A 20,938-nucleotide genomic window follows, 5' to 3' on the forward strand; every position below is an offset into this window, starting at 1 on the left:
TTTAATCAGCCTTCACCTTGTACAATGTTCAGTTGAGACAAGAAAATCAAAATGCAACTTTTAACCTCAAGGAAAGATGAGTAATCCTCTGTACCACAGAATTATTGCTGAAAAAATATTTGGAAAATTTTGTGAATTCAGCTTCCAAACAGTTGATGAAGAGGAGCCACAACAACATTTTAAAAAATTAAACCCAGAACATTTATTAGAAGATGTTTATCACAATAAACATGTTCAGGTTCAGTCATGATCGATTCTGGATTGGCATGTGGCAGTAATATAAGGAATGCAGGATAGATATATTCCAAGGAAAAATAAATTAATGATTTGAATTGTGGTTTAAATGGTTTTGTGGCCAAATTTGCGGAGGTCACCAAGATAGGGGACAGAGTAGGAAATGTAGAAACCGTAAAGTTGCAGAAGGATATTGACAGATTAGGAAACTGGGCAAAATGATGGCAGATGAGATTTAACACCGAGAAATGTACAGTTGTACATTTTGGCAGTGGAAATAAACAGGAAGCATACTATTTGGATGGGATGAAAATTCAGACCTTGGATGTGCAAAGGGACCTGGGTGTCCTTGTGCAAGGAAAACTAAAAGTTAATGACCAGGTGAAATTGGTAATGAAGAAAGCGAATGCTATGTTGGCATTCATTTCAAGATGAATAGTGTACAAGGGAAAAGAGATGTTAATGAGGCTCTATGGGGCACTGGTGAGCCTCCTTTTGAGTACTGGGTGCAGTTTTGGGCCCCCTATCTGAGAAAGGATGTGATGTTGTTGGACAGGGTTCAGAGGAGAATGATGAGGATGATTCCCAGAATACAAAATATAATGTACGAGGAGTGTTTGACAGCTCTTGGATTGTATTCATTGGGGTATCGGAAATTAAAAAAGAAAGCTCATGGAGACATTTTGTATTTTGAAAGGTTTAGATAGGGTGGATGCGGGTAAGATGTTTCCCTTGGTGGGTGAGTTGAGGACAAGAAAATTAGAGGTTATCCATCCAAAACAGAGATTGGGAAGAACTTCTTTCGCCAGAGTGTCATGGAGCTGTGGAACTTATTGCCTCATACAGCAGTGGATGCCAGATCACTGGGAGTGTTTAAACAAGAAATAGACAAATATCTCGTTAGTGAGGGCATGAAGGGATATGCGGAAAAGGCTGGAAATTGGAAGGAGTGTAGAGTAGCTTAGTGTGTATTTACGGAGCAGATTCAATGGGCCTGGTGGCCTGGTTCTGTTCTTTTGTCTTGGGATCTTGTTCTCATTTGAGAGAGATTATCGAAGGCAACTGAGAAAAATGGAAACAATTTGAGGCAATTGTTGGAGTAGGTTATTTGTTTGCCATCTCTATGTAAAACTCCAAAATTATCTGTCACTTTGGATCAGTGCTGGTCCCTCCAATCCCTGAGGAACATAGTTTTTCTAATTTGTCATGTGTTCTTTCAGCTACAAATTATTCTCTTTTTCAAACATGGCCACAGGTTACTCGTGCTTCATTTCTGTCTTACAATCTTTTTGGGTGGTTTTTCAGTTGTAAATGTGGAAAATTCCATTTTGGGAGTGGATTTCTTGTCACATTTTTCCGTGATGTATTTGAAAAAACGTTGTTGTGTGGACTGCAGGTCTTGAATGCAACTGAGCTGCATTTGTTGTCCTTCCAATGCCATCTGCTGCCTGACAAGCCTTCAACCTGATTCCTGCCCTTTCTAAGCCTTACGCAAGTGTTTTCCTCGCCTCGTGACCCCATCGTAACGGTGTACAGACATGCAATAAGCCACCATATAAAGGCAGGGTCTGAGACGCAGGTCGTAATGCCCCCAGATTATCTTAAAATCGCAAGATTGGATTGGCAAGAGTTGGGTGTCGTCCACAGATCTGACAGCTGCTGGGCTTCATGGTTGCATATGGTTCTGAAAAATACTAGGGATTGGCGGCCTTGTAGAGATGATCGTTCCCTGAACAATTCCACCGTGCCTGACTGATACAATATTCCAAATTGACAAGACTTCTCAGCCAACCTCCACGACAAATATGCATTTGCTAAAATAGATCTAGTACATGCTTACTATTAGATTCCATTTGACTCTTCGGATGTCACGAAGACAGCAGTGATGGTCCCGTTCGGCATGTTTGAGTTTCTGAGAATACCATTCGGTCTATGGAATGCAGCTTAGACATTCCAGTGGTTCATGGACCACGAACTCACTGGCCTTGTGTTTTTTTTGGTGCTTGTGTTGATCGAGGAGATTCTGGTTGTAAGTGTGGATGAAGAGAAGCACAAGAGCCACCTTATCTCATTGTTTCCGAGGCTTGAGGAATGTGGCATCGTGATCAATCCCAGGAAAGTGTTTCTGGAGCTGCTGTTCTTGTATTTTTGGGACGTAGAGTTATGGAACATGGTATTTTGGCTGATGAATGAGAAGTGTGTGAATTTTGAGAATTTCATCCCCCCATTAAGGTTGGCCAATTGTGATGGTTTTTAGGTATGAGGAATTTTTATCGCTGTTCCCTGGTGAATGCCACAGCATCTCTATTACCTCTTGCTGAACGACTCAAAGGATCTGATGTCTGCTTCAAAAAGACCTTAACTTTGTGTATGCTTTCCATGATGTGAACACTTTTCTTGTAAATGTCACTAAGCTTGTACATCAAATGCCTAAGGCCTTAGTCTCTTACAACAGATGCATCTGTCAGTGCTGTGGGAGCAGTGTTCGAACAGCTAGTCTGTGGGCAATTGGAACCTTTGATGTTTTTTTTCAGCCAAGCGGTCACCGGTTCAGGCAAAGTATAGTACATTTGGGCAAGAACTCTTAGCTATCTATCTCGCAGTGAAACATTTCTGTTTTAAAAAATATATATTTATAGTTTTGTATACAGTTCAATATAATAATAGAATCGTATCCAAATGATACGTTCAATGATCAAAATAGAATAATAAAATAAATGTTGTACTGTACATAAAAGTGAGAAGAGAAAAAAAGTATAAAAGAAAAAAATACAGACCTAGGTGCAAAGCTCCTGTGATTACTATTCCCTCCCAAAAGGAAAGGCAGGATATTAATAAAATAGTAGAATTAAACCAACATGATAAGGTTCAACCATTAAGATGAAAGAAAAGTGGTGGTGGGGTGGAGAAGTGAATACATTAGATATCTAAACCCATATCTAAATATGGTTTCCATATTTTGAAGTAGGTATCATACCCAGTTCTAATATTATAAGTCACCTTTGCTAAGGAAATACAATTTTGCATTTCCCCACAATCAATTTTAAGATGGGATTCAGATCTAAAACATGAATTTGAAAAATTAGGAATAAATTAATAGATGTGCCATTAAATATAATTGATGAATAAGTTATTATTACCTAATCTATCAAAAACATTAAGTACTGTCCCAACAAATGTCAGACCAGCAAAAAGGGTCAATTTCAGTTCCCAAATCCAATTCCCATCTTTCTTTTGATTTATTCAAGTCTGGATTTGGAGATTCCTCTTGAAGTAGAAGATACAATTTGGAAATGTTTCTTTGTAATTCCCTCATGAATCCCAATTTCTAATCCAATATTTCAGCTTTTTTATTGGAAGGTCATCCTTTGACCATTTGTACAGACCACCAGCCTCTTATGCATACTGTATCTCTACTTGCCAAGGGAGATTCAGCACTTGCACTTCATCCTTCAATTTTCATCGGACACACGTGACATCTGAGAGAAAGCGAATTGGTGCCCAATCCAGGTGCGACATTACATACAACTACTGACATCAATTTCAATGCCATGGCTCATGTACGGTGCACTGATCCCGATTTCATCCGGTGTAACCAGATCAACTCTGGTCTCCATCTTCAAGATGTGACCCTGGATGAATCGGCTGAAATGTTGGTCTGACTTTTTTTCCCCCAACAGGAAGGACTAGGCTATTTGTGTGGGCAGCTATGAGGCAGGAGATTTTCCCTTCACAATCTATCTATTCCTGGCGGAACAGCATCAATCAAACTGGTTAAGGAACATCTTACCTGGGTTCATTTAAAACAGAATGTTGGATTATGGGCAAGGACTTGTTTGCTGGGTCAATGCCCTAAAGTCTCCAGGCACATGAAATTCAAGCTGGGGGATTTTGTTGTTTTGGATTCCCATTTCCAGCATATGCACCTTGTGGCTTGAAAGGTCCACTTCTGCCATCTCGGCAATGTACTTTTCTGCTCACGTGTGAGGACAGGACTACCAGGTGGAAGGATGAAATTCCTATCATCGGCATCTCTGCAGAGACAATTGATGGGACTTTTGTGGATCATTGGATTCCATCATTTGGTGTTCTGGGCACTATTACAACAGATCGAGGGTCTCAGTTCGAGTCAGCATTGGTCTGAGCTCTCACTGATCCTTTGGGCACTACCTGAATTATGGCTAAGCATTTCAGGGCCAACAGCTTCTTTGAGCATTTTCCTTGACGATCGAAAGCACCATTGACAGCAGGTGGCAAATCATCGACATGGAGCGAACGTTTGCCCATGGTTCTCCTTTGTGTGACTACAGCTCTTAGGGCAGATCATGGATGTTTAGTGGTAGAGCTAGTCTATGACTGTATGCTGACCTTGCCAGGTGAGTTTGTGAATCTGAGTCCAGACACAGTGCTCATGAACAGGTCAGTTATCTTGATTTTCTTCGAAAAATGAGATTACTCTGATGTTCTCCTATGTGGCAGCATCATCTGCAGTGGATGTGCCAAATGATTTACAACACTGTACTCGTGTGTTTCTTTGGCATGATGTTGTTCGTAAACCACTCTAGCCCATTTACGATGGTCCTTTCCAGGTCTTATGGCACCATCCATAGTGTTTTGAGATTGACAGGAATGGAAAAGGTAACACTGTTTCCATCAACAGGTTGATGCCAGTGTATTTTGAATGTCCATGTTCTGCATCAGGGCCAGAGGGCCAGTGCGCCAGAGGGCCAGTGCGCCAGAGGGCCAGTGCGCCAGAGGGCCAGTGGAATGAGAAATCTGTGCTAATAACACTTTAACCCAGTGTGGAGGTTGATTAACATTGAACATCCTATTAATAAATTTTAACTGATAATAAACTAATAATTTAATGAATAATTCTGAAAATGAGGCCATTGTCGTCCCTAATGCATATTGCCATGTTAAGTTTTGCAACAATACTCTAGCCAATGTACCTTTCTATAAAAATATTCTGATTGCTGCATAACTCTTTAAAAATATGTTTGGAAGCGAAGATGGAATTGATTGAAAAAGGTATTGAATATAAGGAAAATTATTATTTTTAATACAATTCACATGTGCCATTCATGTCAAAGGAAGGTTTTTCCATTTGATTAAATCAGCTTTAATTTTATCAATAGAGAAACATAGTTCAACTTACACAAATGTTGATAATCCACATCAACCATTACCTCTAAATATTTAAGTTTCATTTTTCATCTAAGCTGTGTAATCTGTTTACAAGCAGGATAATCTTCCTCTGTAATTGGTAATATCTTCCTCTTATCCCGATTAACCTTATAACCAGACATTTCTCCATATTGTACCAAACAGGTTTGCAGATGTCATAACGATTACTGAGGATTTGTTAAATATATTGGTACAAAGGAACCTTATATTCTCTTCCTTTATTTTAATCCCACTAATTTTATCATTTTGTCTTTATAGCTTGGGCTAGCGGTTCTATCACCAATGGTGACAAAGGACAACCTTGCCAAGTGGAGCGTGTTAAATTAAACGTATCTGAAATTTGTCCATTTGTCACCATCCTCACCAAGGGATTTTTATACAAGTCTTTAACCCAACCAGGCAAAAAAGGTCCAAACTTAAATCTTTCAAGTATTTAAATAAAAAGTACCTTTCAACTCGATCAAAGGCTTTTTCTGCATCTAATGCCACTATCATTGATTGATTCAAACAATGTCTTGACACATGAATCAACGTCAACAGTCTAACAATATTTTCAGAAGAAAATCTATTCTTAATAAAACCTGCTTGATCAACATGTATTAAACATGATAAATACTTCACAAGTCTATTAGCCAATACCTTAGCTACTATCTTATAAACTACATTTAATAACGATATTGGTCGATATGAGGCAATTTTCAATGGGGCTCTTCCTTTTTTGCAATAACTAAGTCTAGCTCTAGAAAAGGATTCTAGAAATGCTTTTGCTCTTCTGTAGCTTGTTTAAGAACATCCATCAAAACAGGAGACAAGACTTCATAAAATTCTTTATAAAACCCTCCTGTAAACCCATCTTCTCCAGGTGATATTCAATATCACTTCTTCAATTTCTAAATCACTGAAAGGAACTTCCAATTCTGTCCTATCTTTATCGTCCAAAACCGATAACTCCAAACTACCTAAAAAAAACTCAACACGTTCCTCATCCTGATTTACATCAAAAGGATATAAATTCTGGTAAAATGAGTGAAATTCATCATTCATTTCCTGAGGTTTAAAAGTAACTCTTATATTATTTCTTATCGCATTTATTGTCCTTGATGCCTGTTCAGTCTTTAATTGCCAAGCAAAACTTTATGCGCTCTTTCCCCTTACTCATAGTAATTCTATTTAGATCATTGTATTAATTTTTCATATTTATATGTTTGCATTATATTATAACAGTTTCAACTGAATCAAAAAAGTCTTTTTATCCACAGTCGAATTTCGTTGGAATTCCTTCTCTCAAATTGTTATTTCCTTCTCCAAATTTTGCCTCTCTGCCAAATGCTGCGTCTTAATTCTTGCAGAATAATTGATTATCAGACCTCTTAAATAAGATTTTGAAGCATCCCACAGAACAAATTTACTTTGTACTGAATATGTATTAATTGACAAATAAGATTGAATATGGTCTTTGATTTAACTTAGAAACTTTGGTTGCTTCAATAACATCCCATTAAACCTTCACCGGTAAGGGGTGTCTACATTATGCAAACCAGAACATGTGCAGGTGCACAATCCTTTATCCAGATCCCTTTGTGGGGCGGGGGGGCACTGTGTTCTGAATTTCAGATTTTTTTGGATTTTGGAAAGCCATATTTAAGCCCACCCAAATTATGCTGCTGTATCCACCCCCACTCCATTCCAGTCACACTGATATTTTTGCTCCACTCCTCACCTGCCTGACTCGCGCTGCCATCTCTCTCCCACTTGCTGATGTTTGGAGCTTTCCGGATTTTAGATGTCTGGAAAAAGGATTGTGTACTTCTACTTAACAATGAGGAATGATCCGATAAAATCCTACTCATATACTCTGCATGTATAAATTTACCCTGTAATTGTGCTGATGTTAAGCAAAAGTCGATTCTCAAAAAAGGATCATGTCTGGGTGAATAAAAAGAAAAGTATTTTTCTGTCAGAATTAACTTACTCCACATTTCCACCAAATTCAAATCTTTCATTGAGTCTAACATCCATTTAGCCATTTTGGTTCTTTGTACAGTTTTTAGAAATTTATCCAACACACAATTAAAATCCCCACCAACCAAAATATTTTCATTAGCTTGACCCAGATTCAAAAAAGTTTCAGAAATAGCATCTTCGTCATTTTCATTGGGTGGATAAACATTCATCAAAGTCCATGCTTCAGCAAAAATTTTACAATTCACCAACAGCTCTCGACCCAATGTGGCAGAGAATGATTCCAACTGAAACGGTATCTTCTTATGAACCAAAGTAGCAACTCACCTCGAGCTTTCGAATTAAATGGAGATGAAAAACATGTCCTACACAATCTCTCATCAATTTCATATGTTCTTTCTCAGACAAATGAGTTTCTTGCAAAAAGGCAACATCAACCTTCATTTTCTTTATATATGCCAATATTCCCTTCCTTTTCATCGGATTATTAAGTCCTTTAACTTTGAAGGTCACAAAATTTAAATGAGCCATAACTTAATTTCCTCTTGAGATTGGCACTTCACAGAGCAATTACATATTTTAAAAAACCTAAACCCCCCCCCTTTCAAACAATAAGAAACCCGTGTAAAAAATGTAAAAATCTACAAGTACAAAAGTCGGACCCCCCTCTGTGGACCAGCTGCAGTTAATAGCACATTTGACAGATGACTTTAGAAGTAGCAGAGTCAATCACCACCCCCCCAACCGAACATTAAAACCCATCAGTCATCCCAGTGATAACACCCACATTGAGCTTGAGCTTCATCTTCAACATCACTCACCAATTCTGATTCCAATTCGTTTCCATGTTCTGTTCCCAATTTTAACCTTGGGCATTTTCCCCATCAATTCCTTCAAATCTGGGAAGGAATTTGCAAAAGATAATGCACCATAAGGACTCTCAAAACATTGAGACTGATCTGGCCCATAATTCACCTTAAATATCGTCGGACACCGAAAAGTAAACTTACACCCTTTCTTCCACAGCACTGCTTTCACCAGATTAAAATCTTTCCATCACTTAATAATCTCCTGACTTAAATCAGGATAAAATAAAACCCTATTGCCTTAAACCATCATTGGGCTTTGATCAAGGCGAGCTTTCTGAACCGCAAGCCGCAAAATCATTTCTCTATCCTGATATCGCAAACATCTTAAAAGAACCGCTCTTGGCATTTGACCCGGAAAAGATTTTCTCCTTCACACCCTATGAACCCTATCTAAAAGGTCTCGACTCCCAACATCTCTGGAATCCATTTCCAGAAATAATTTTACAGGATCTGAACCATCAATATCTTCCGGCAGACCAACTATCTTAATATTAATTCGACAACTTTGATTTTCTAACGAATCAATGTTTTTTAACAAATCTCTCTTCTGGACATCCTAGCCTGTAAACAACTCCTCAATATGATCTATGCTCTCCGCATAATGGTCCCCACAGTCCTTACAGTCAATAAAAATGTCTTCGATCTTCTTAAATTGATCTTGTCTAGTGTCCACTGCTGTTAAACTCTTATTAATATCAACTTGAATAAATGTAATTTATTCACACATACCAGCCATTATTTCCTTTATAGCAGCAAATTGATCATTTAAAGTTTCAAAATATTAGGTCATAGAAGACATCATCTTTTCATTTGGTTGGATCAGTTCTGTAGACATGAAGTTGACTTCCATCCCTGTTGCAGGGGCCTTAAAGACTGGGGAAGGTGTCTGTGGTTAAACAACAGCTTTCATTGGAGATGGAGATGTTGTTAAAGCCTAAGGCCTTCCTTCAGTAAGTCCAACTGCAGCAAATAGTCATTCGTGCTCTTCTTCTTCTCGAATTTCTGAGTTGTCCTCCTCCACCTCATACCTGGCTGCCCTACTGTGGATTTCCTGCATGTGAGAACATCCATCCATGCTGAGAAGCTCAGTAGCACCAGATGAACATCTTCAGATGGGCCGCTGCATACAGTCATTCGCCTTCCCGCGAACACGCGCGCACATTCGGGCACCCACCCCCCTGGTCTCCTTAGTCAAGCCAGGCTTGGGTCGGATTCCACGCTCACTCTCCTGGCCCACCCCCAGGCCAAAGATCTTGGCGATATCTTGCGTCTCTGGAGGCGCAGAGGATGCAGACGTTTCTTCCAGCTTCTCTTGGGTTCCACATTGAGGATTTGGATCTATCTCTAACTGCTCCTGAGTTTCCTTCTGGAAGGTCGGCCTTGCTTCTTCTGCACTTTTCACAGGTTGAAAACCTAGGTTTTTTTCTAAGTTGCTGGTAATGAAATGGTATTGTATTAACTGACCAGTATCGGCATGGGCTGGCCACCCTCCTGATGACATCCTCTCCGAGACTCCTCCCTGGACTCCTCCCCAGTGACCCAGGCCATAAAGGTCGAGCAACGTCTTCCATCCCTTCACTTACCTAGCTTGCACGCGGGCCTGCAGTCTTGTGTGTAATAAAGCCTATCGCTCCCCTTAGTCTTTGTCTTTTTGATTATTAGGGCAACTGTCAGTGCCCAACACTGCTGTTTTCCTTTCTTCATTTCCAGAATCCTACAGTAGTAAATTAATGTTCAAAACATTGATAAAGTCAAATAATTCACTACAGTTCGAGTATTGAATAGTTCAGTCAGGGAGAGGTGTCTTCTCACGTCATTTTCCGATGCCATCTTTCCACGACCCCCCCCTCCCAACCTCCCCTCAGCTGACTCCTTGAACACCATCCAATCCATGAACTCTAGGCAGCTCTGCAGCTGGCTTCCCTCACGTGACCACCTTTTGGTTGTCCTGATCTCGTAAGTGTTGTGAGCAATTTTAGGCCCCATTTCTAAGAGAGGATGTGATGGTCCAGAGATGGTTTAAAAGAATGACCCTGGGGATGAGAGGAATAATTTGATGGTTCTGGGCCAGTACTCGCCCGAGTTTAGAAGGATGAGGCAGGACCTCATTGAAATCTGATGAATAGTGAAAGGGCTGGATAGAGTGAATTTTGCCAGTACTGGGAGAGTGTAGGACCAGTGGGCACAACCTCAGAATAAAAGGATGTCTGCTTAAGACGGAGATGGAGAATCATTTTCATCTCGAGCAGTGATTTTCAAACTCCTCCTCCACACCCCCACCCCCTGGATCATATTCCACTTAATCCTTGTGCCAGAAGAGCTCTGTAGTAAGGAATTACTTAAGGTGGAATGTGATTGGAAAGAAAAAGTTTGAAAACCACTGTTTTAATTGTACGTCATTGACTTATTCTGTGTGTGGTTTCATAACTCTAGAGGAAATGGACCAATGACAATTTTTCTCAAGCAAAATTTTTCCTTCACAATTGGGTCAACGGCAGTCTTTCTCAGACTTTTTTCCCATTCATATTCCACTTTAAGCAATCTCTTACTCATTTTTCGACACTCCAAGGAATAAAGTCCCAACATGTTCAACCTTTCCTTGTAGCTCAACTCCTGAAGATCTGGCAGCTTCCTAGTAAATCTTCTCTGCACTCTTTCAATCTTACTAATACCCTTCCTGTAGCTAGGTGACCAGAACTGCACACAATACTCTAATTTTTCCCTCACCAACATCTTTTACAACCTCACCATAACTTCCCAACTCCTAATTTCAATATGTTAATTAATGAATGCCAAGATGACAAAAGCTGTCTTTAGATCCCTGTCGTCCTGTGACACCACTTTCATGGAATTATGTAACTGTGTTTTATCTCTTGCCAATTTCTATCACTTCTCTGTTCAATTTCATAATGTTGGCTTCTGGACTATTTTATTGTGCCCCTTGATCTAGAGAGTTCTGGCAGAGCAAAGCAATTTTGTTTTCTTTTGTCAGGTCAAATTTTGTCACATTGATCCAAAAACAAGTATTTTCACCATTCCTTCATTTCAGATTCTCTGCAGCTGTCGTATTGTACCTCACAGTGACGGCATCATGTTTGTCTTGTTTATCCTTTACCCCTCCATCCAGACAGATGTGCTGATCAGCGAGTCGACTCCACTCATCCAGCACCACTGCCATGTCTGTTGCTCGGGCATTTCATCCCACATATTGAATTTGTTATTTCCCCTCTTCTTTTTTCTCAGCAAAGAGAATCAGGTTAATTTGATATTCTTTCTGAATCCCAGTGAAAGGTTATCGACCTGAAGGTTTTAGCTCCAATTACTTTTCCAGTAGATGATCCGCTGAGTATTTCCAGCATTGAGTTTTTATTTTACTGCCTTGGTATATTGCTGAGTACTTTGAATGGGAGAAGAAATGTGGGTTGGGTTAAGTAAAGATGTCTAGAATATGGAGTGGATTTAGAAAAATAGACGTAAAAATGGAGGGTCATGGAAATAGTTAATTCATCTTTTTGAATTTTGGAGTCTCCTGCCGGAAAGCGCAGAATACTCATCGGGCTTAATTCAAACCTGCCGGCAGCAAACTCTTAATGATGTCCCATCTTGTCCTGTGGAGCCCAGCACATATAACCATATGACCGTTTCCAGCATGGAAACGGGTCATATTGGCCCTTCGAGTCTGTTTCAGTTCACATGAACAACTCCACTAGTTTTCACCTCCAACACTCTGGCCATATCCCTCCAACCCCCTCATATCCATGTACACATCCAACCTTCTCTTAAATGACAGCAAGGACCCTGCCGCAATGATCTCTTCTGGAAGATGATTCCATTCTGCCACCACTCTCTGAGTGAAGAAACATCTTCTAAAATTCCTCCTAAAGTTTTGCACCCTTACCTTGAACTCATGCCCTCTTGTTCCAACCACCCCTGCCCTCAGGGGAAAGAGTCTACTCACGTCTAGTCTATCTATTCCTTTCATAATTTTGAATACCTCTATCATAACCCCCTTCATCCATCTACGTTCCAATGAATAAAGTCGCTGTCTCCTTAATCTTTCTCTGTCCTCTAGATGTTGTAAGCCATGTATCATTTTTGTAAATATTTTCTGCACCCTCTCCACCTTATCTATTTCCTTCCTATATTTGGAGACCAGAACTGAAAACAATTCTCCAAACCTGGCCTCACCAATGCCTTAAACAGTTGCAGCATCACTTTCCAGCTATACTCTGGTCTATGATATGATTTCTGAATCGCAGCAGACCATATCTCAGGATAAGACCCACTGTCTTAACGTCCCTCATATGGAAGATTTTGCCTCCCATCTGCACAATTTCTGTGCTTTCTCCATGGTTGATCTTATCATGAGATACCATCAGATCCCATCCATAAGGAAGACATTCCTAAAACGGTGATTATTACCCCTTCTGGGCTTTTTGAATGTCTTAGGATGCCACTTGAGTTGAAGAATGGTGTTCAAACTGCCAGCGGGTTATAGACACCTTGGGCAGAGATTTAGAGTTCCCTTACATCTACTTGGATAACATCTGGTAAAAACAACGGCTTCACGAATATGCTGTCCAGACTGACTATATATCATATTCAGGGTGACATTGATATTTCTGAATTAGCCAGTATCCAGGCAATGGACCCAGATGTTCAGGCATACAGTCTGGCCATTACTAACCTGGACATACAGCAGAGGGCAGCACAACTGGGTGGCCAACCTTACTTTGTGACATGTCTTTGGGCTACATTAGACCAATGTTTCCTGCATCTTGGAGGAAACACCTTATTGACCAGATACACAGCTGATCTCATCCGTCCATCAGAACATTTGTCAAGCGCATGTCAAATAAATATGTATAGTATGGACTGAGAAAAGGCGTCGTGCAATGTGTTTGCACATGTACCTCCTGCCAGACTGCCAAAATTCAGTGCCACACTAAGGCACCTCTTCAACATTTCCCGACGGTATGCAGACAGTTGGAACACGTGCATGTAGACCTGCTTGGACCATTGCCAGAATCTCAAAACATGAGATACATTCTAACAGTTGTAGAACATTTCACGTGCTGGCCAGAGGCCGTCCCGTTGCCATCCAGTGACACTGAGACAAGGGCCAGAGCATTCATCATCAACTGGATGGCTAGATTTGGTTTTCCCACATTAATTCAATCCGCGGAACACAATTCACCCACGTTCCCACCAGCAACTGAAGTCCACTTTTAAGGCCCAACTCACTGGTCCCAATTAGGTTGATGAGTTGCCATGCATTCTTTTGGGAGTGCGCACAGCTCCAAAGTAAGATATGTCTGCATTGTCCACAGAGATGGTTTATGGTACGGTCCTTACAGTTTCATGGGACATTCATTTCACAACCAACTCTGATCTGAACTTCCTTCCACAGCTTCGACATGGTATCGCGATCAGCAAAGCTTTTCCTACCCACTGGCTTGGATCCCCTTAACAGAATGTACCCCACCACTCCTGGATACTGATTTTGTTTTTGTGCGCAGACAGGACCTAGGAGTGCTGTTACAACGACCGTATGAGGGCGTTTTCCACGTGGTGAAGAAGGATGGTTTTGAATATACTTTGGACATTGGGGGACATTCGCAGCTGTTTAGTTGGGACAGACAAAACCTCTGCCCATTTGGATCCCGCTTCACCCTTTCATTGCCCCCAGCCGAGAAGATGAGGGTGTCCACCTAAGGTGCATGCAACTGGTGTTTTACTTTCTGGCGACGGTTCTGGTGGGGGGTGGGGTGTGTATCAGCTATGTAGCGGGCCGAGAGAGCCAGGTTCTTTGGCGGGCACATGAAATCATAAGGCAGACAGCTGGGAACTCATCCATTTAATTGACCGCATGCACGTGGTCCTGCGTGTCAAGGAATGGCACGTTGATCTGTGATTTCCCCTGCCGGAAGGTGCAGGACACTCACAGGGCTTAATTTAAACCTGTGGTCCCGTGGATCTGCAGCAAACTCACAAATGATGTCCCACCTTGACCCATGGAGTCCGGGACACGGTGTAAATAGAAGAAGCCTGTAAAGACCGAATAAAGCAGTTTTGTGTTGACTAACCTGGTATGTGTGTGTGTGTGTGTTGCTTTAGTTGCTCTATCGAAGTAGACGCTACATATATAAATATTTGGGAGGATGATCACCCTTACAGGATACTTTTCATCCATCTCACAGCCTGTGGGAAGAAGCTATTCCCCAGCATGTAAGTCCTGATTTTGATGATGGACGTGGTTAAAGATGCTGTTCACTAGATCAAAATGGTCTTTGTACTATTCCTTGAGCCCAATTTGAACAACACTCCCAGTAAATGTCATCTACAGAAAAAGGGAGACCCCAGTGATCCTCACTACTCTGCATCATTGCTGTCTGATGCTATACAGCAACTAGACCATCCAAAGGTCGAGACTCAACTGCGCTCCTGTAAAATCTCAGTTTGAGAGCCATTAGCCTTGACTTTCTCAGGCTCCTTGGGAAGTGTAGGCCCTTCCTGACTGATAAGGAGGTGTGATCGTTCTGTGTATTAATACATGTGCTGTATGGATGGGAATTTTATGTGATTGTATTGTCTATTCTTGCTCTTTAACAATCTTTAGTGGATAGAAGTAGTCATTGTACTTTAGGATGTACAATCATGTACAGATTGTCTTTAAATAGCCATTTGGCCCAGATGTATATTCAGTCCAAGAATACTTTCCATCACAGGCAGATTTTAAGCAATAACACCATTCATACTTAAACAAACATTGTTTTTAATTTTCTTTTTAAAAAAAACAGGATCAAACTTTAACTTATCACTGTTAACAGCCTTCCATTACCCCCTTCTAATTCGAAGTGCAGGTGTATTTAATGTGCATAAAGTTCTTTGACACAACTCTAAGTTCACCGGTGTCTATCAATTCTTATACTGTGCATAGAATTCAACATTTATGAATTTGAATATGAATGATAAGCTCTGGTGCTTAAAAGTAAATGTTTACCCTCCAGGAAAGCTCTTGTTGGTTTCAGAGAGGGATTTCCTGCTCATTGGACACACATAAACTGATTCCCTCTGATCAGCCACTTTGGTGTCTTGCCAAAGAACCTTGACCCATAAGGGTTTTCCAAATGATAACCTCTTCTGCAGGTCACCATTGATTTCCTTTTGTTTCCCTTATTTCAGGTGAAACATCATTTCTAGCCAGCCATTTCCTGTTTTTCAACAGGCTGAACTGAGAACTCACGACCCGTCTTAAAAACAAGATGCTGGCTTGCCATCTCTCTCTCTCTCTCTCTCTCTCTCTCTTTTAGAAAAAGCCTATTTGGTCTCTCTTCTCTGCTTGCAAAACCACATGACCTTCTTAGAATAGCAAACTGGTATCAGCCAGATGACTGCACTGGACTCAAACTTCTGAGTCCATTAATCTGTTGCTTTAAAACAATAATCCATTTACACCTGCTTTTGAAATTCTTTAGCAAAACAGTCTCCTTGTTTTGTCTTTGTAAAGACTCTCGGCGCCTGAATGACTCACTCTCAACAAAGCTCTTGTATTTTAAATAAGAGCTGTTTTGTGCAGTGTATGTGTTTGTTTGTGACCTAAACGACTCCTCCAATCCATCTCTTTCAAAAACATCTCTATATACAATGTAAAATATATAATCTGTCACAGGACAGATGCAGCAGAGGAGCTGTGATAAAATCGATGGTGTCCTTGCAAAAACAAAAAGTGGGAAGAGGTATAAGCTGTTGAGTGGAGTTTGTAATAGTTTGAAACTTGAACCTCTCTCTATTTCAGGAGAAAATTTACTGTCATGTAATTAAAAAGTGTCATGTCACACAAAATTGCTTTTTTCTTGCTATAAGGCAGACAGACTTACCTCTGGCAGAAATTTCCTGAAATGCTTCTTGCAGTCAGAGAAGGACTGAGTGCTCCCCCCCACCCCCACCACCCCAAACCCTGGGTCAAGTCACTGAGGGTCTGTGGATTCTCTTTTAATGCTCACAGATGTATGCTCCAGTTTTGAACCTCTGACATAATTAGGAACCATTTAGCACTCACTCGTATCCCAGGTCTGATACCTGACACCCTTTTAGCTAGTTTTGACCCAGTCTCTAGCAATCCACAGCCTGGTGTGAGTTCCTTGACTGCTTTGTCCAGAAGCCCACAGCCTGCGTGGGTTCCTCTCCTCAAGTCACCATCAGCCTGCCACCTATGTGGGTCTTTCAGCTACAGAACCCCCCACTGGTCTGCTTCCTTGGTCACTGACCCGTGGATTGAATCCTCTGCTTCTGAGATGTTGGTGGGGTGTGGTCTTTCTGTTTTCTGGTGCCCTGCACTAGTCGTCTGCTTCCCCAGAGTTCACAGTGGCGAAGAAATCTAACAAATCTAAATAAAAAAAAAAATTAACTAAGAGGAGAATCTCACATGTCGAGAGGGATGGAAAGGGCATTGTTACAAATTGAAGCCTGATATTTGAATATTCAGGTGCCAAATTTGCAAAAGCATAGAGTATATATTTCTCAAGCTATATGTAATTTTTTCCAAAGGAATACAACTTTGGATTTTTGCATGTCATCTTGGCATCCCTAAAAATATATGGGATTTCCAAGTAAGTTCAATACATGTCCTCATCACCGCTAACGTTAATTTAACAAATTTCAATTGATATATTAATAGATTTAATTTGGTCCTTGTTCCTTCCATATTTCTTAATAAAAATAAGGTCAGATTCTGTGGAAAAACATCTCCTATAACTTGTTCCATAAATATTGTAATTCTCCCCAAAAAGATCTTGCATTAGGACAAAGATAAGTTGAATGCAAGAAAGTTGCGATATCTTCACCACACCTAAAATATTGATGTGATAAATCTGATTTTATTCTATTCAATTTCACTGGTGTAAGAAGTAACTGTAGAAGAAAAACTAGTTGTGAATTCCTTCCTCACTGCTGCAGTGTGGAACTTTGGTCAATAGATCCAAAATGCTGCATTGAAGTGAATTAATACAACTCCCCTGGATCTCGTGATCAAGAGAGCAAAAATAAATTATGAAAGTAAGCTTGCGGCAAATATAAAAACCGACTGCAAAAGCTTTTATAAATATGTCAAGAGGAAAAGATTGGTGAAATCCAGAGTAGGTCCCTTGCAGTCAGAATCAGGGGAATATGTAAGGAAATGGCAGACCAATTAAATTCTTACTTTCATTCTGTTTTCACAAGAGAGGATACAAATAACCTCCCAAGGATGTTGGGAAACATAGAGACTAATGCAAGGGAGGAACTGAAAGAAATCAGTATCTCTAAGGACATGGTCTTGGGGAAATTGATGGGATTGAAGGCAGATAAATCCCAAGGACCTGATAATCTACATCGTAGGGTACACAAGGAAGTGGCCATTCAGATAGCAGATGCTTTAAGAATTATTTTCCAGAACTCGATAGACTCAGGATCAGTACCCATGGATTGGAGGGTAGCTAATGTTACCCCACTATTTAAAAAGGGGGGTAGAGAAAAAGCAGGGAATTATAGGCTGGTGAGCCTTACATCAGTAGTGGCCAAAATGATGGAATCCATTATTAAGGATGTAATAGCGGAGCATATGACTAGCAGAGAAGGGATCGGACAGAGTCAACATGGATTTACAAAAGGTAAATCGTGCTTGACAAATCTATTGGAATTCTTTGAGATGATGACAGGTAAAATAGATGGGGGAGAGCCAGTGGATGTGCTGTACCTGGACTTCCAAAAGGCCTTTGATAAGGTCCCGCATCAACGACTGGCTTCCAAAATCAAGGCTCATGGGATTGGGGGAAAAGTATTGATGTGGATTGAGAACTGGCTGGCAGGTAGAAGACAGAGAGTTGGGATAAATGGCTCATTTTGTGAGTGGCAGGCGGTGACCAGTGGGGTGCCACAGGGATCTGTACTGGGACCCCAGCTATTCACAATTTACATTAATGATCTGGATGAGGGGATTGGATGTAATATCTCCAAATTTGCAGATGACACTAAGCTAGGGGGGTTGTGTGCACAGAAGAGGGGGGCAGGAAGCTCCAGTGTGATTTGGATAAATTGAGGGACTGGGCAGATACATGGCAAATGAATTACAATCTGGATAAATGTGAGGTTATCCACTTTGGTAATACAATCCGGAGGACAGATTACTATTTGAATGGCAATAGATTAAGAGATGGGGAAGTGCAGAGAGACCTAGGGGTACTTGTACACCAGTCTCTGAAGAGGAGCATGCAGGTACAACAGGTGGTTAAAAAGGCAAATGGTATGTGGCTTTCATATCAAGAGGGTTTGAGTCTTGGAACAAGGATACCTTACTACAGCTGTACAGGGCCTTGGTGAGACTACACCTGGAGTATTGTGTGCAGTTTTGGTCACCTTATCTAAGGAAGGATGTTCTTGCAATGGAGGGAGTGCAGAGGTGATTCACCAGGCTGATACCTGGAATGGCAGGAATGACTTATGAGGAAAGATTGCGCAAATTGGGATTGTACTCGCTGGAGTTTAGAAGATTGAGAGGGGATCTCATAGAGACATATAAAATTCTGGCAGGACTGGACAGAATAGATGCAGATGGGATGTTTCCAAGGATGGGAAAATCCAGAACCCGGGGCCATGGTTTGAGGATAATAGGCAAACCATTTAGGACCGAGATGAGGAGGAATTTCTTTACCCAGAGGGTGGTGAATCTGTGGAATTCATTGCCACAGAGGGCAGTAGAGGCAGGTTCATTAAATATATTTAAGAGGGAATTAGATCTATTTCTTCAGTATAAGGGTATTAAAGGTTACGGAGAGAAGGCGGGGACGGGGTACTGAACTTTGAGATCAGCCATGATCTCGTTGAATGGCGGAGCATGCTCGAAGGGTCGAATGACCTACTCCTGCTCCTATCTTCTATGTTTCTATTGCCAAATCAGCTTCCTGAGGAGGTTTTCAAATCCAATAGCCTGAGTCACCTGACTCCAGGTGCAGCTTTCAGATAAAATCCTTGCTGATATCTGCTACATGACTGATGTAAAAACAATTATACTGAACTAGTTTATGTCTTGCATTGAGATCCTTATATGGATCTGCCCATATTTGCCAATCAATTAAATTATTCAGATCCATTTCCCACCTTTGTCTCAACTTATGAACTCCTCATTTAAAAGTTCCTACTTGTAATAAAAAGGACATCATCAAATAATTTTTTTTAACAATTCCTCTTATAGGGAGTTCTATTTCAGTACAACATGGTTGGTCCTAACTTATCCTTCAAATATGCTCTTAGTTGGAAATAGCAAAAAGATTGTTATGAGTTATACGATATTTATTTCTCAGTTGCTCAAATGACATTAATTGACCCCTTTCATAACAATCTTCAACATTTATTATCCCCTTACGAAACCAGCTATCCAGAAATTGATGATCTTTAGAAAAAGATACGAGGAATTTGAATCAAAGCCATTCTGGGTGATGTACATCCACTTACACCAATTTCATCATTTATTTTATTCCATATATTAATCAAATGTTTCAACAATTGTGTATCTTTATCACCAACCATTAATTTTGATTCCCACGTACATAAATTCTTCTGATTTTCCCTCTCCTATTTTATTTGATTCTATTTTAACCTTTTCAAAAAAAGAAGCAAGAAATCTCATTTGAGCTGCTCCATAACAATTTTTAAAATGAGGAAGCTGCAGTGCTCTCAATGCAGAATTTGCAATGGGTTACTTGTAACATGGGATTCAATCGGAAATGGATTCATGTGACATAAAACCACGATGCAGAATGTTTTCTAAGAATGGAATACAAGAGGAGGGTTGTCTAGGTCTCCAGCAGGATATAGATCACAAGATATAGGAGAAGAAGTTGGCCCGTCGAGTCTGTTCCACCATTCTTCCATTCAGCCCCACTGCCCAGCTCTCTCCCCATTACCTTAATTCCTTGACGTATCAAATACCTATTAATCTCTGCCTTAAATACACACAATGACCTCACGTGGGTTTCACGACCCATTTGCAAAATCAATTTTTCCACATTTGTTTTAAATTGAAACCCTTTTATCCTGAAATTATGCTCTCCTGTCCTAGAATCCCCTACCATCGGAAACATCTTTGCCATATGTACTCTGTCCAGGCCTTCCATTATTTGAAAAGCATCTGAGGTCCCCCTTATCCTTCTGTACTCCAACTAGTACAGTCGAAGAGTCGACAATTGTTCCTCATACACTAACCCTTTCATTCCTGATATCATTCCAGTAAATCATCTCTGACCTTCTCCAACAACAGCACATCTTTTCTCAAATACGGCACCCAAAACTCTAATTCTGATTGAATGGAAAGGGAATTCTCCAATGACACAAACACAACGGTTACATGATATTATGTCTTGTTGATATTTACCACTCGGGAAGGTTCTTGTTGGTTTTCAGATAGAGGTGTGTTGTTCAGGGAAGCATGAGTGTTTTTGTGACTCAACGTCCCAGCATCTGAAGTCCGTTATCTCTTCAGAAAAGCTTTATAGCTTTAGCATGGAGCAGAGCTGAGCCACGACTTTGCAGGTATTTAAGGGAGTATGTGGGCAGGGTTTGTTCTGGACCAACAATTTAACCAAATGACTCTGCTTGAAATCAAGATTCAAACCATTTTGAGGAATACAACAGAAATTGTTCAACAAGAG

General features: G+C 40.5%; 1 protein-coding gene across 1 annotated transcript in view; it reads left to right on the forward strand.

Annotated features, from left to right (window-relative positions):
* Nucleotides 1–20,938, forward strand: part of LOC138750208 (uncharacterized) — a 67,327-nt gene that overhangs the window by 37,208 nt on the left and 9,181 nt on the right. The gene's annotated exons all lie outside the window — the stretch shown is intronic.

The sequence above is a fragment of the Narcine bancroftii genome, unplaced genomic scaffold (genome assembly GCF_036971445.1).
Source record: "Narcine bancroftii isolate sNarBan1 unplaced genomic scaffold, sNarBan1.hap1 Scaffold_106, whole genome shotgun sequence".
Taxonomy (NCBI): Eukaryota; Metazoa; Chordata; class Chondrichthyes; order Torpediniformes; family Narcinidae; genus Narcine; species Narcine bancroftii.